The following is a 14,060-nucleotide window of genomic DNA, read 5'->3' as shown; positions in this document are numbered from 1 at the left end:
TGCCCCCCTGGGGGAGGCAAACACCGACAGAACAAATAAATTCGAATGATACTTTAATTTTTCATAAGGATACCAAAATCCACAATATAACATTCTTGTTGAAATAAAAGTAAATGTGCTTCATGTTTTTATTAGAGTCATAAATATACCCTTTGCTTGCTATCGCTGGTGTTTTAAATACTACAACCAAACATAAATGTAATCCTTCCCAAGGAGAAAATTAAATTGTCATACTATATTTCATTTCCCTTGCTTTTTCACAATGACCCAGGTTGGCATACTAAATGGCGTGTAATTTGTTTTACATTTTAAAATTTATGGCCTGTTTCTGTTTCTACCTTTTCTTGTTGTATATTTCATAATTGCAAAGTATAAATGTTAGCTGATTTGTGGTTTATTATACACAAATGAATACATTTCGGCATACCGCCATTAAATACTCATATTGTTTAAATCAGACACGGTTCGCTTAATACCAATACTAATCCTACAACTTCTATTATCAATACTCATTCTACTACAGCAAACATGAATACTTGTACTAACGCTTATAATATGTGTCCTACCAGACCAACCCAGCTCTTAGTGAATGAAAAATGTCCCTACGACATGAATATATTTTACCAACACAATATACTCAACAATCGATTATAAAGGATATAATTATTTTTATATCGTAGTGAATGTGTTTTTGTCTTAAAAATAAATACAATTAATAGGTGTCCTCGTATATATGATTTTTCCTTCTTCCTCTTTTCACAACTGTAACAGTGGAATAATCAAAAAGACATAAATTCCAACATTTTTGACATAACTAACACCTATTTATTACATTTATTTTCCATTCATTCATAAAACTTGAGTAGGATTTATAATTGCACTCAAATTGTCCGGCAACAAGATATCTGTTCACGTGAGAACAACAGAAATCTTAATTAACCGAAAACACCTTCTTAATAAGCTTAATTTTCATTAGAGTTTTACGTGTTTTATGCAGACATTGACATTCCTGGTTGTCGGTGGTGGTAGCATAATTCAACGTCATCATATAATTTGCTTTGTGGGGAAATTCAATTCTTTTGATTGTTACGAGATTCATCTTTCCCTGCTGCTTGTTCAGCATTCTTTATTGTCCTTTGAAAGACATTGCCTTTCCCATTTATTTCTGTGTTGTACTTGAATTCGACCAAAAACACCGGTATTATCGTTGTCCTGACAATGTCTCGGATGTTTCTTTTGTGCACATTAATGGTGTCGTTTTTTATCTATTCAGAAGTGTTGTCATAATTTGATGCTTACCTTAATCGTATTAAGGTATTTTTATTGCTCTTGTTGTTGTTTTGTCATTGTTTGTTACACTTTTTCCATAAAGCTATGAGAACATTGTAGTGGTCGTTTTGTATGTGTGACAAATTAATTAAAATAAAGCAGATGTGAATGAAATACATTTAGTATTGTTCTCATTACAAATGGTAACCAAAGTTACATATTTTTGAAAATATATTGGCTTTAATAACACAATAGATTGTACTTTTTGCAAGATTTATTAAAAAGGCTTAATGTATCAACTTGTATAATTTTAAAATATGTAAAAATAGGCACATTTTTAAACCCTAACCGAAGGGTTAATTTTTTAAAGAACATTTTATTTATGAACCAACAAAAGCCTGGATTTTTTAAAGAATATTTTATTCAAAGACCAAGGGAGACGTGGACAATTGAAAGGAAATATTTTTTTAATTTCCAATAGAACGTTATTTATGTAAGTAATATTTTTTCATTGATCAACAAAACTTTGGGGTTTCTAAAGATTTTGGATTTTGTCAAGAACTAACAAAATCTCGGATTTTTTTAAGGACCAACAGAAGCTTGTAGTATTTTTTTGAATATTTCTCAAAGACTTAACAAAACTTTGGATTTTGTCAAGAACCAACGAATCCTACGACTTTTTCAGGGACTAATAGACGCCTGAAATGTATGGACAATATTATTCAAATACTTAAGGATGTTTTGTTTAATGATAGCGTGAATTATTTAAGGACCAGCAAAAGCTTGGATTATTTAAATTATATTTTTATTAATAACACCTGAAGAGTGGATTATTGAGAGAATAAGTTTTTAAGGAATATTGGCCAATAATATTGTCCGTATACAAATTTCCCATACATCGGATAGATTTAGAGTCGTTTGTTTACAATGGACTATAAAAATAAAAATTAAAAAAAAGTGTTTCAACAAGAATACTTTTCTTAACCTTCTGAAAGAATAATGGATATTTTTGTTAGAAATTAACCCTTTAAGTTATTAACGTATTAACCCTTTGGGAATAAAAAAATTTAATTCATATATTTGATAACATTTTATTTATATATATTCTTATTATTGTGAATAAATGAAATTATAGAATATCATTACATACAGGGTCGTATGCAGTGTTTCGAAAGGGGGGGGCGGTTTTGTGATATGTTTGGTGTTTTTGAAAAAATTAAAATTTTTCTGTTGTATAACAAAATTTAATGTAAACAAAAACAATTATCTGCGTCGAATGAATTTGTACATTATGGACATTTGAGGCGGAATATAAGATTTACCTCTACTCCAGTTACTTCAGATTCAAATTAATCAGGTAAATGGTTTGAGACACAAAAAAGGTAATAATTAAAAAACCGCACAAATCCGCAAAACCACATTAGGTTATTTAGTTTAAGGACGGTTTAAGAACCAAATATCAATTTTTATTTCAATTGCCAAACGTTGCCCACGGATTTAATGCTTTCATAACCTCAAAGTTTAAAAATTTCTGCGATGAATCTAAAGTTACGCTTGTTTTAATACTATTTTTACACATACACTTATGTATATATACATTTTATGATAAAAAATATCGAATAATTTCTTATTAATTCCTTACTTATAGTTATACAGTATTTTTCGGTTAATGGACCCTACGGTTAATTGATTTCCACGCTTAATTGAACCACATGATGGTGCAAAAAAATATTGCATAGGAAAACACATGTAAATTTCCTCGGATAATTAAACCCTGTTAATTGGTTTTCTTGTTTAATTGGTTCAAAATGCGTGTTATCAAAAATAAATTTCCTCTTACTTTTCACCGGTTAATTGCATTATTATTGAAACATAATTTTTTTACATACATATTTGACATAATTTTAAAAAAAACGCCAGGTGACATCTCTACTTATTGAAAACATATGAAGGAAAACCGCGAGAAAGCATGTTTAATTTGTATTTGACAATAACATTGGAAATTATTTTTATCTTATTTTTTAATTTTTTAGACTATGAGTGGAAAACAATATGTAAGTCCTACACTTACACTCAAATGCACAGATGCGATTCCTCATGCGTGATTTCTGTAATTGAACAAACTGTTCAATTAAGCGGTATCGGTTAATTGAACAAAAAGTTGTGCAAATTTTTATGTGCAATTAACCGAAAAATACTGTACTTATATTTTAATTCCACTTTAAATCGTAACAAGTAACATACCACATGAATCAATTTTTTATGATATTTTAATAATTGTCGTTTGACAGCTTGCATGTAACGGTATAAGAGATTATGCAAAAACAAAATTCATTTTTTTTTGTTTTGAAATGTTCCTTACTCGATTATAACTGAAAAGAAGTGATAAGACAATGTGTGAAATTCGACTTTTGGCAATGTGACAAAATTATGTAAATCGATTTAAAGCAAATCTCAATCAGACACCCGTTGATCGAAAAGATGTCTTCCTTAAATGTAAAAATGAGTATCACCACACTTCAAAGTAATTCCATATATACCACAATTCCGAACATAACCTCCCAAAGTAAAGCAAATGCTATTTTAAATTTAATTCTCCTAATGCGATGGGTGTTGCACTTCGAAAAAGGGAATATTTATTCCCACACCCTCGACCTGGACAATACGAAGCTATTAAAGTTTGGTATTGATGAATATTAGTTGTCAGATCCGAAACTATAGCTTACCTTGTTCTCTAGCAATATAATGCTGTTTTTTGCCCTATAAATAATATCCAAATGCATATTATATTATTTATATTATTTTTGTTAAGCTATTCTTTAGTATCCCCTTTCAAAATCGCATGATATTTACGAGAGGATTTTTCGTATTAAGTCAAGTGTCTATTGAAAATAACAAAAACAGGAAAAATTCAAGATAAAAACCTCATTATTATATTCTATGCATTTTATATACTATGTATGCATAAGTATAGCAGATCGATAGTTTATTGCCATGAAAACACTTCCCACTTGACAATGTGACTTGGCTGGCATCCATTCAATGTGGACTGTAAATATTGAAAATTCCAAATGGATAATGGTGGTTGGTGGTAATGCAATTCTTATTGGAAATAGAAAGAATGTGAATGACACATAGAGGAAAATTGCTAGTTGTGGGTGGGTATGTGTTAGTTGTGGACAAAACCGATTTATATACGATTCAACTACAAACTAAAACTTATAAATTGATTTTGAATTAAAAGTAGCATATTCAGTGACGAACAACAAATATTAAACGTAATACAGTATTTTTCGGTTAATTGCACATCAAAATTTGCACAAATTTTTGTTCAATTAACCGAGGAACCAATTATCCGAACCCGCTTACTATGAAATGAAATATTTTTGACCCATCATGTGGTTCAATTAAGCGTGGAAACCAATTAACCGTAGGTTCAATTAACCGAAAAATACTGTATTAATATTATTTAAATAATCATTTGACATCGAAATTATATACCCCAAGACTGGTGATATCTGTCTGTGCCAATATGTATTCCAAATATGTGTCCAAATATATATATTTCAAATACCATCCGCATTATTGTTATTGCTCATATCGACGCCTCCATAGTATACTAAGTCGACTTAGCATGTTTTAAAGTTCTTTACGTTTTTTAGATACTGCGGTCCTTAATTTAAATTCTCTGAAATTTTGGTAATCATCGGCCAATCCAAACCAAAGTTTTAAGCAAAAATGTACTTAGCAATGTACGTGAGATATAAAAAACTTCCATACTTTAAAAGTTTCTGCTGAAAAACTCACTTTTCAGACTTAGCATACTATTCTTCGGAGGCGTCGATACTGTTTATTGCGACATGCAATTGTTATCAATATTGCTTATGAAACATTTACACCAATGTCAATATATTTCTATTATTTTTTGTAATTCTTCCCTTTTGTTTCTTTTTTTGTAATATTATGTGAAAAACAAAAATGATTACAACAGTTGCAACGTTGTAGGCCTTATAGTCAAAAAAATGCACACGTTTAAAGTTCAGGGGTGAATGTGTAATTTTTCCTCAATCATAGACTAACATGAAACATGTATTTAAACACAAGTGTTCCTGTATGGGCTAAACATTTGGATGTGTATCTTAAAACTATAAGTGAAATGGTAAATAAACTATGTTTTCATTCATCACAATATGTGGGCCTCTATTTCTGTATTGTTCACGATGTAATAATACATAGAGAAGTGTTCATGCCAGAAATGATCAATATTGATAATTTTATAGGGAAGCCCTCAAATAACGGCACGTCCCGATGAGAATTCGGTATTTGGGGAGTTTGGGCACATTTTTCAACCAACGTAGCTGTACGTTTTGGATTTGAATTCGCACAGGGTTGAATGTTTCCTAGCAATAAATATCAATATTGACCCAAGTTTCGGGATATTACCTATATAATGGTATTTCCATTATTCATATACCCCCATTCCTTTTATTTTGTTCATTTCGTTTTTTGATGTAGGTGCGTATTGTGACATATAATCAATACAAGAAGATCCTCATTTTTCGCTAATTAATAATTTCTTTGGAGAAAAATATCGAGATAGCTTAGTTAATAATTTTACATGTTGCCATTTCATTAGAAGCGTTTAAATTGCGGTACATTAATTTTCCTAGTCCAGGTTCGAGAATTGAGTGCCCCAATTTCATTTTCTAACTAATCAATTTATTAAAAACCAGTTGATACAATATATGTAGAATCGTTGAAAGAGTTATCAGGCATCAAGTTTAATTTGTTCCCTTTAATTTCATTTCTCATTTACTCTTAATTATATTCTCTTTCATCCACAATACGCACTATTTCGCTAAGGCACAGAGGGGGAAGAAATTTTGAATTTAGCAAAACAATTTTAAGCTGACGGCAATATTGTGATGCGTGATGTGATGTGATGTGACATTCAAAAACCCATTGAAACTGTTTCATTATGTATTTTGGTTTTTATCTTAATTGATACATTTAAGGGTAAATCAAAATATGTTTACCTGTCCATCGATGAAATGCCGTTAATAAGACAAAGCATATTACAAATCAGTCTTAAATGAAATGAAGCGGAATACCAAATTTCAATAATCTTTAAGATGAATCTTCGAAACCCATTTTCTGCGAAGAAATAATATGAAACTCACCAATGTTGTTGACTGGCCATGCTACGAATGGATACACAAGCAAGCGCTTTCGTTCGCTGACAGTTCAATGATGTACGAACTGAAAGAGAGGCCTGTCTGGATGATTGAATCACAAGAATGCACTGACAGGAAATTAACAGCACACAATTCCACAGCTCTTATTCTCCCTGACAAAAAATCATATCACAATTGTTGATTTCCAATAATTTATTTCGATATTCCATCTAAATTAAGACCACACAATTAATATTTTTCTTATTCTATTCAAATTCTTAGTAGCAATATTCAACTATTCATTCATACAAACGAATTATCAATGACATCTGCTAAAACCTTTCAAATATTTGTCACTTTCAAACATTTGTGTTATATTTTGTAAAAGTCATCCATTCACCATTCATTTGAGTAAAGTTGCACCAGCAAGCCAATTTGTCAAGTATGACAAAAATTTTATACATTCCCACGGCTGGCACAGGCATTCAGCCCATAAACATATTGACCACCATCACTCAAACGCCCGACCAGCAATCGATTGAATATTGAAACCGATACTTTGACAGGTGCATTTTGTTTTGTTGTCACTCTGTAATATAGCATGGTCAATTGCATCAACTTCGAAGACTTGTTCAATATTTGACGTATAATATAAACATTTGTAGCAAGTCGATTCTGGTGTTTTAAATACGACACCAGAATCGCGTTGCTACAAATGATGACGGCTGATAAGATTTTGACGATGTACCGTAAAATTAAAACGTGTAACTGTCTGCTTTTATGAATTATATAAATGCGTAGATGTTAAACGATTTTTAACAACTTGAAAAATATTAGTCCTATATTCAAAAGTAAATATGGTTTTGTTTTCTTTGTGGAATAAAGTATAATGATCAAACTTTGCTGACACGAAGTCGCACATAGGACCAATGAGTTATAAAAGGGGATATATGGGACCCAACTATAACCATCTATAGCGTTTTTACCAACTCCAATAGAGGATGTTCTCATCCTCTACCAGTTACTGAGGTCACTATTCCGCACTGAAATATAGTCAAGAAGTTAACAGACTACTTGTTTTCGCAGATGATGATCTTGGCCTTCTGGCATAGATAAATCTGACAAAACTGTTTCGACCACATAAAGATTTCTCACTATAGGCCAAGAAGGTGATTTCTCACTATAGGCTAAGAAGGGGATTCAAAGTGGTTGATGCTATAGCATCCTATTTACGATAGTTTTATCTTTGTCCATCAGTAGCATCAGATATATAATTCTGCATGTTGTGAGAAATTTTCCAATCATGGGCAAAAATATTTTTCCCCTTACGAGTTTCGATAAAATACAAATGTGATGTTATTCTTATCATAATTTGAACTAAAACCTACAAGGTGGCTATGAATTATAGATGTAAGACCATCTTCTGATTTTTTACGCAACCTCCCTATATTCGTAATATTGAAGGTCTAGCCATACTAAGTTAGTATTTTTATTTTTGGTTATTCAATAGAACATTCAAAACTTTAATAATGTAATTAATATAAAACATTTTCTTAAGGGGACCCTCCGATTCTCGGGGTCAAAAAAATTGTTGATTTAATTCGAATCTAACCTAATTCAAGAATGTCCGTACAAAATTTCAAGTGTATATCTCATGAACACTTGAAGATATAGCCGATTTATTGTGTCAGCATCAAGTGACGGCTGAAGGGCTTTTCAAACTTTAAACGCCTTTTTCTCCAAACATTGTTTTGCGAATAGCGGGCAGGATAACTCAAAAACTAATAATACAATCGGGTCCAAATTTTGACACGTTTCTCTTAATACATCTCCCTTACCTAATATAGCGTGTAAATGTATGTTAACCTAGCCCAAACCAAAAACTTGTTCCCCTCCATTAAAATCAATTTGTTATGCCATTAACCAAAAAATTTGATTGTTCCCCAGAACTTCTCCTGTTTTTGATTAACATTTATTTATTCATATAAATGTTAACATGTTTATAACTTTTACGTTAACAGAAAAGTGGAACGCTTAAAACTTAATTTATTAAGATATGCCAATAAACTGTGTTTGAGTCTGAAACCACTTGTAGGTAATTACTGTAAATATGATTTAGTATTTTAATAATATGAGTTTAATAGTCTACACAACCCTTTCTCCATTTGCAATATTTATTTGATTGTCCTTAAAATATTTCGACTTTTACGTTTTGATCATTTAGATAATATAATTTGTTGCAAAAACAAGAACCTTAATTAAAAAAAGAAATTAAACTTTTTTATTTGTAGATATGACAGTGTATATACACTTTCTCCAAAGTGATTTGTTGTACTGCTAACATAATTACAAATTATTACAAAAGGTCACGCCAAATACACTTTAAAATTATATGTTGATGAAAAAACATTGTTAAAATCATACAGACCCAAAACGAAACACGTGTCATTTTTTATAACTTCCGTGAAAATCCACATATCTTATGAACAAAACGAGACATTTGTCATACACCGCACTATAGTACAGGGTATTTTGTCTAGGCAAAAAGAATCAAGGTAGACCCATAGCCACTCTCGACAATACACTATAGGTCAAATGACTACTTTTTCTGTGCAAAATTAATAGCGGCAACAAAATCATAGAATTCATCATGAAATTAGGCCCAACTGATTTTTTTGTTACTAGAATTGTTATTGTTGAATTTGGAAGAAATCGGTTCAGATTTGGATATAGCTCCCAAATATATTTTCATCGGATTTGAGGTTTAAGATGCACCAAATCGGTAATATAAAACGGATTGCGATAAAATTTGGTTGGTACATTTTTTTCATTTTTTTTTGAGTCTGCAAATAAGTGTGTCGAATTTGGAAGAAATCGGTTCAGATTTGAATATGGCGCCTATATATATTTTCATCTGATTTCAGGTTTAAGATGCACCAAATCGGTAATATACAACAGATAGCGATGAAATGTGTTTTGTACGATTTTTTTAAGTCTGCAAATAAGTGTGTCGAATTGGGTTCAGAGCGGTTCAGATTTAGATATAGCTCCAATATATGTTCTATCCGATTTCACGTCTAAGTAATCCAAAACCCACAAAATATATCCGATCATCGTAAAATTTAGTTTGCACGCTTTTATAGGCTAAAACTACTCAGAAAAATTTGTTTCCGATCGGGTCAGATTTAGATATAACATCCTTATATATGTTCCATCCGATTTCACGTTTAAACCACGCCAAAATCACAATAAACACCCGATCATAATGAAAATCAGAAATGTCTCTGCCAAATTTGATTCAAATCGGATCTGATTTAGTTATAGCTCTCATATATATGTACTGTCCGATTTCAACTTAAACCACTCGTTTGCATTATACCACCCTTTTGAAAAGTTATATTCTAGAAGGAAAGCTAGAGCTTCATCCGCAGAAAGTGGAATAGGCTTTTGGGGTTCTTGGGGTGTCACGTTTCTCAGTTGAAAGGTCAGTAGCTTCTTTTCTTTTACCAAATTCAAAGTTTTTATTAGGTACCGTTTTTTCAGAACAATTCTTAAGCAAAAAATTTAAATCCGAATATAGCCATACATGATTTTTGTATTTGAAAACATTCATGTTTCTGTGACATTTTTACCAACTTTGCGCTAATTTTCAGCTTTAAATATTTCTCTCTTTCATCCGAAATGTTGTCGACATCAATTTTACTCACTTAATGTTTGAAAATAGCATTCGTTTTTTTCTTTTTGTTACCTTCTTTTCGCCATATTTCAAAAAGATCGATTTTTTTATACGAAGGCTGCCTAGAAAAAGAGGCATTACTCGCAAAATGCAAAAAATCGCAACTTGAAATGAATTGAAAATAACATCATTTAATTTATGTGCAAAATTTCAAAGAGGTCATATAGGGTAATTTTTTTTTAAGTTTACTGAAAGTCAATATATCAAATTACTTTAACCCTTTAAAGTGTTCATAGGCTAATGGGTAATTTTCAAGTATAGTGTCGCAAAAATAAAAATGTTTTGATTTAATACAAATATTCTCACTTGTATCTATATTTTCCATTTTACACTAATTAATTATTGTAAACACAATCGAAATAATACGCACTCAAAGTTTACTAAGCACCACAGAAATATATGCATATTTATAAACTAAATTGTATTGAGCGACTTTCTCGGCCTGATGTGTAACGGTACTTTATATTTAGCACTAATAAATATTATGTGTCCTTATTTTGGAGTGTTCTAAATACAAAAACAACAACAACAAGTCGTGAAAAGCGACACCTTGATTTTTTTCAATTTTGCACAGAAAAACCGGTCATTTCACCTATAGTGCAATATGCATGGAATCAATTTCTCAGTCGATTTATGCATGTCCGTCCGGCAAGACGTACGTCTGTTGACGTCAAATTGTACACAAAGCACTGGTCATATTTTTCTTCCAAATGTAATACAATTTATCACAGCTCATTTATTTCATGTCCCTAGATCTAAGTGATCCCATTGAAATTGTTGAAAATCGGTTCAGATATATATTTTCCGATATATATTTTTTCCTCCTCCATATATTTTCCACCGTATTTTCTGTTCCGAAGGACGTAACTGGTGATGAATCAGTTATTCATTCCACTTAGTATTAATTTTTGTGGAACTCTGCGTTCAAATGTTGTAAATAGATATTGAATGATATAATCATTTCGTAGCCATAATCATGTTAGATTTTCTTGTTTTTTTTCATTGAGTAAACTTGTATATACAAAAAAAAAAAAAAAAAAAAAGATGTTTCGATTCGCATTAATACCCTTTACCCGCATTTTTTCAGAATTAGTGTCATCGCCATCATTACATTTCAGTAAAACCGAAAATAAATGCCTATGGAATGATGTTATATTCGACGTAGAATGTACCTAGCGGCTATAGAAGGATTTTCTTCATAAACTTATATTACTCGAATTACTGTTGACATGTTTACAACTTTCATGTCTAAGGGTGCCGCAGGCTTTTATAAAATTAAGAGAAATCTTAATTTATTAAGGTACGCCAATAGACTTCGTTTTCAACTAATTGTTAATTAGGTAAATAGGATTATGCTGGGTTTATGGAAGTTAAATGTAGGAAAATTAAAACAATTTGTAGGGAATAATTGAAATAATTTAAGCTTTCACACCACCCACATTTAAAAGTATTCTTTAGGATATGATTAAAAAAATTGTATTTTCATTTAGAAAGAAATGAACAAAACATTTCAGGAAGCAAATAAAAATGTTTTTGAAAAAATAAAATAGATGAAAATAAAATTGAAATAAAAATGTTAAATATATATAAATGTAAAAAAAATATTTATGTTGTGTTTAACAGCTACCAGATGGAATATCTGCACCATAACTGTGAACTTTAACGCAGATTTCATCTTTGTAGATTTGTGTTAGTTATTGTAGTTTTATTTTACAGAAGATAAATAATGTTGCCGGTGTGTAATTTGTTAAGGGCATGCTAAGAAGCTAGCCTTCTTGTATTGTTATGGTGACTGTGGTCACGGCTTCACTCGTTCATTTTGCATTTCAGGGTTTCCTTTGTAAGTCTGGCCTTCTGACGGAGAATATAAATTAATTGTACAACTTGTAATTGTTTACATTTTGTCTTGTAAATAAATAAGAAGCAATGAAATGGAAGGTTACAACAATTTCTTACAATCTGAACGACAGGCTCTGCTGGAATTTGAGTGCTGATTTTCATGATGTTCAGAGGGAGATGCCATATCTTTATATTTAATTCAAAGTACTGCACTATTATTTAAAATAGGGGATTGGAATTCAGAATACATTAATAGTAATGCAACTGTGCAACACCGCCAAAATCTGAAAGCTTAGCTGGGATTTGAAATGTCTAATATGGTTATAGTCTCACAAAGTTAAAGTCTCAAAAATTAACCAAATGTATGTTCATTGGAAATGTCACGTTTTTAGGTATCATACAATACTTGAAGTCGCGTGAGTGACCGCTCTAATTTGACATTTATCTCAAAAGATAAAACCGGAGGCTATTAATATTTTACCACTGATAGTACTCTAAAAACAGCACAAAAAGAGTATTATGGGTGAATTGCAAAAACAGGTAATTGCGTTTGATTTATTAAATATTTAAAGTTTAGTTTTGCCTCCGAAAATTGTGTAAGTGACCGCGGAAGTGTCCGTACAGTATTTTTCGGTTGAATAGTCTGTTCAATTGCAGAAATTGCGTATAATTAGAACTCCTAATGAATAAAAAGAAATTCAAATACAAAATACGCTTTCTCACAGTATTTCCTTAACAAAAACATATGTTTTCAATTAGTAGAGTTGTCACCTAGTCTTTTTCACAAATTATGTCAAATATGTATGTAAAAAATGTCAGATTATTTTTCAAATATTATTTTGCAATTAACCGGTGAAAAGTAAAAGGACATTTGTTATTGATGACATGAATTTTGACGCAATATTTTTTTGCCCCATCATGTGGTTCAATTAAGCGTGGAAACCAATTAACCGTAGGGTCAATAAACCGAAAAATACTGTATATATTTTAGGATGTGAATAACTTTATTATCAAATGTTGACTTAAAAAGGGAAAGGTCATAAACAACCAACTCGACTGAACATTGACGCATTTGAAGAACAATAAAAAGCTTCAGGGAAGGTTTAAAAGGTGAGAAAAATTCGAAAACCCCGAAAAATTTGCAAAAAATATTATGAAGCCTATTTGCATTTCCACGAATTTATTATCGAGCTATCGGATCAGATTTAGATATAGCTCCCATATATATTTTCCTCCGATTTTAGGTAAATGGGGCTCCGAATTCCATATATATCGTTCCATTTTCACGGAATTTGGCTTATTGTACTAAATTAGGTCCAGAATTATGTGTGCTAAAGTTCGTGAAAATCGGTTCAGATTTAAATATAGCTCCCATATATAGTTTTGTCCGATTTTATGTAAATGGTACACCAAAGTCCCTTTATATCTTTCTGATTCTAATATCCACGCCCTAGATTAATTTTTTTTAAAATAATAATAATAGGAACATGTTGTTCCTTAAAGTACCTGAAATGTTGCTATGCCACGGGAAATATCAAATCAAGTGGTTATATGCCTAATCGTTGTCCAATATATTTGGTATCGCATATACCCGTTACCATAAATGTGTATCACAGTGTAATATATGATACATTTTCTTTGCAAAAATCTATCATTAAGCTCAGCTGGAAAGAGAACAACTAACAAAAAACCAGCAATATTATACAAATTATCTAATTTGAAGGTTATACCAAAACCTCCGTCCGATGTTATCCATTCGTATTGAACATGCTAACTATCGATAACACTCAGGTTGGAAAACGGGGATAAAACCTTCAACATACCGAAAATTGAACTGGAAATAATTTTGGTGTCTTTTTAAAATGTTAAGCTGTAGTGCATAATTTCTGGAATGATGTTTTTTATTCGCATGAATCCGTTATGCCTAATTATAGCCAACTTTATTAGTTGTCAATGTCTTTATATTACCGAAAATGGGGCGGGACCTGTATGTAAATGCTATATCAAAACTTGGACCTAAGTAGAAACTTTTTCGCAAAAAT

The sequence above is a fragment of the Musca vetustissima genome, unplaced genomic scaffold, assembly GCF_032173495.1.
Source record: "Musca vetustissima isolate MV318-11 ecotype Yass unplaced genomic scaffold, APGP_CSIRO_Mvet_v1 utg11608, whole genome shotgun sequence".
Taxonomy (NCBI): Eukaryota; Metazoa; Arthropoda; class Insecta; order Diptera; family Muscidae; genus Musca; species Musca vetustissima.
The sequence above is the reverse complement of the archived record's forward strand: the minus strand, read 5'-3'. Positions refer to the sequence as shown.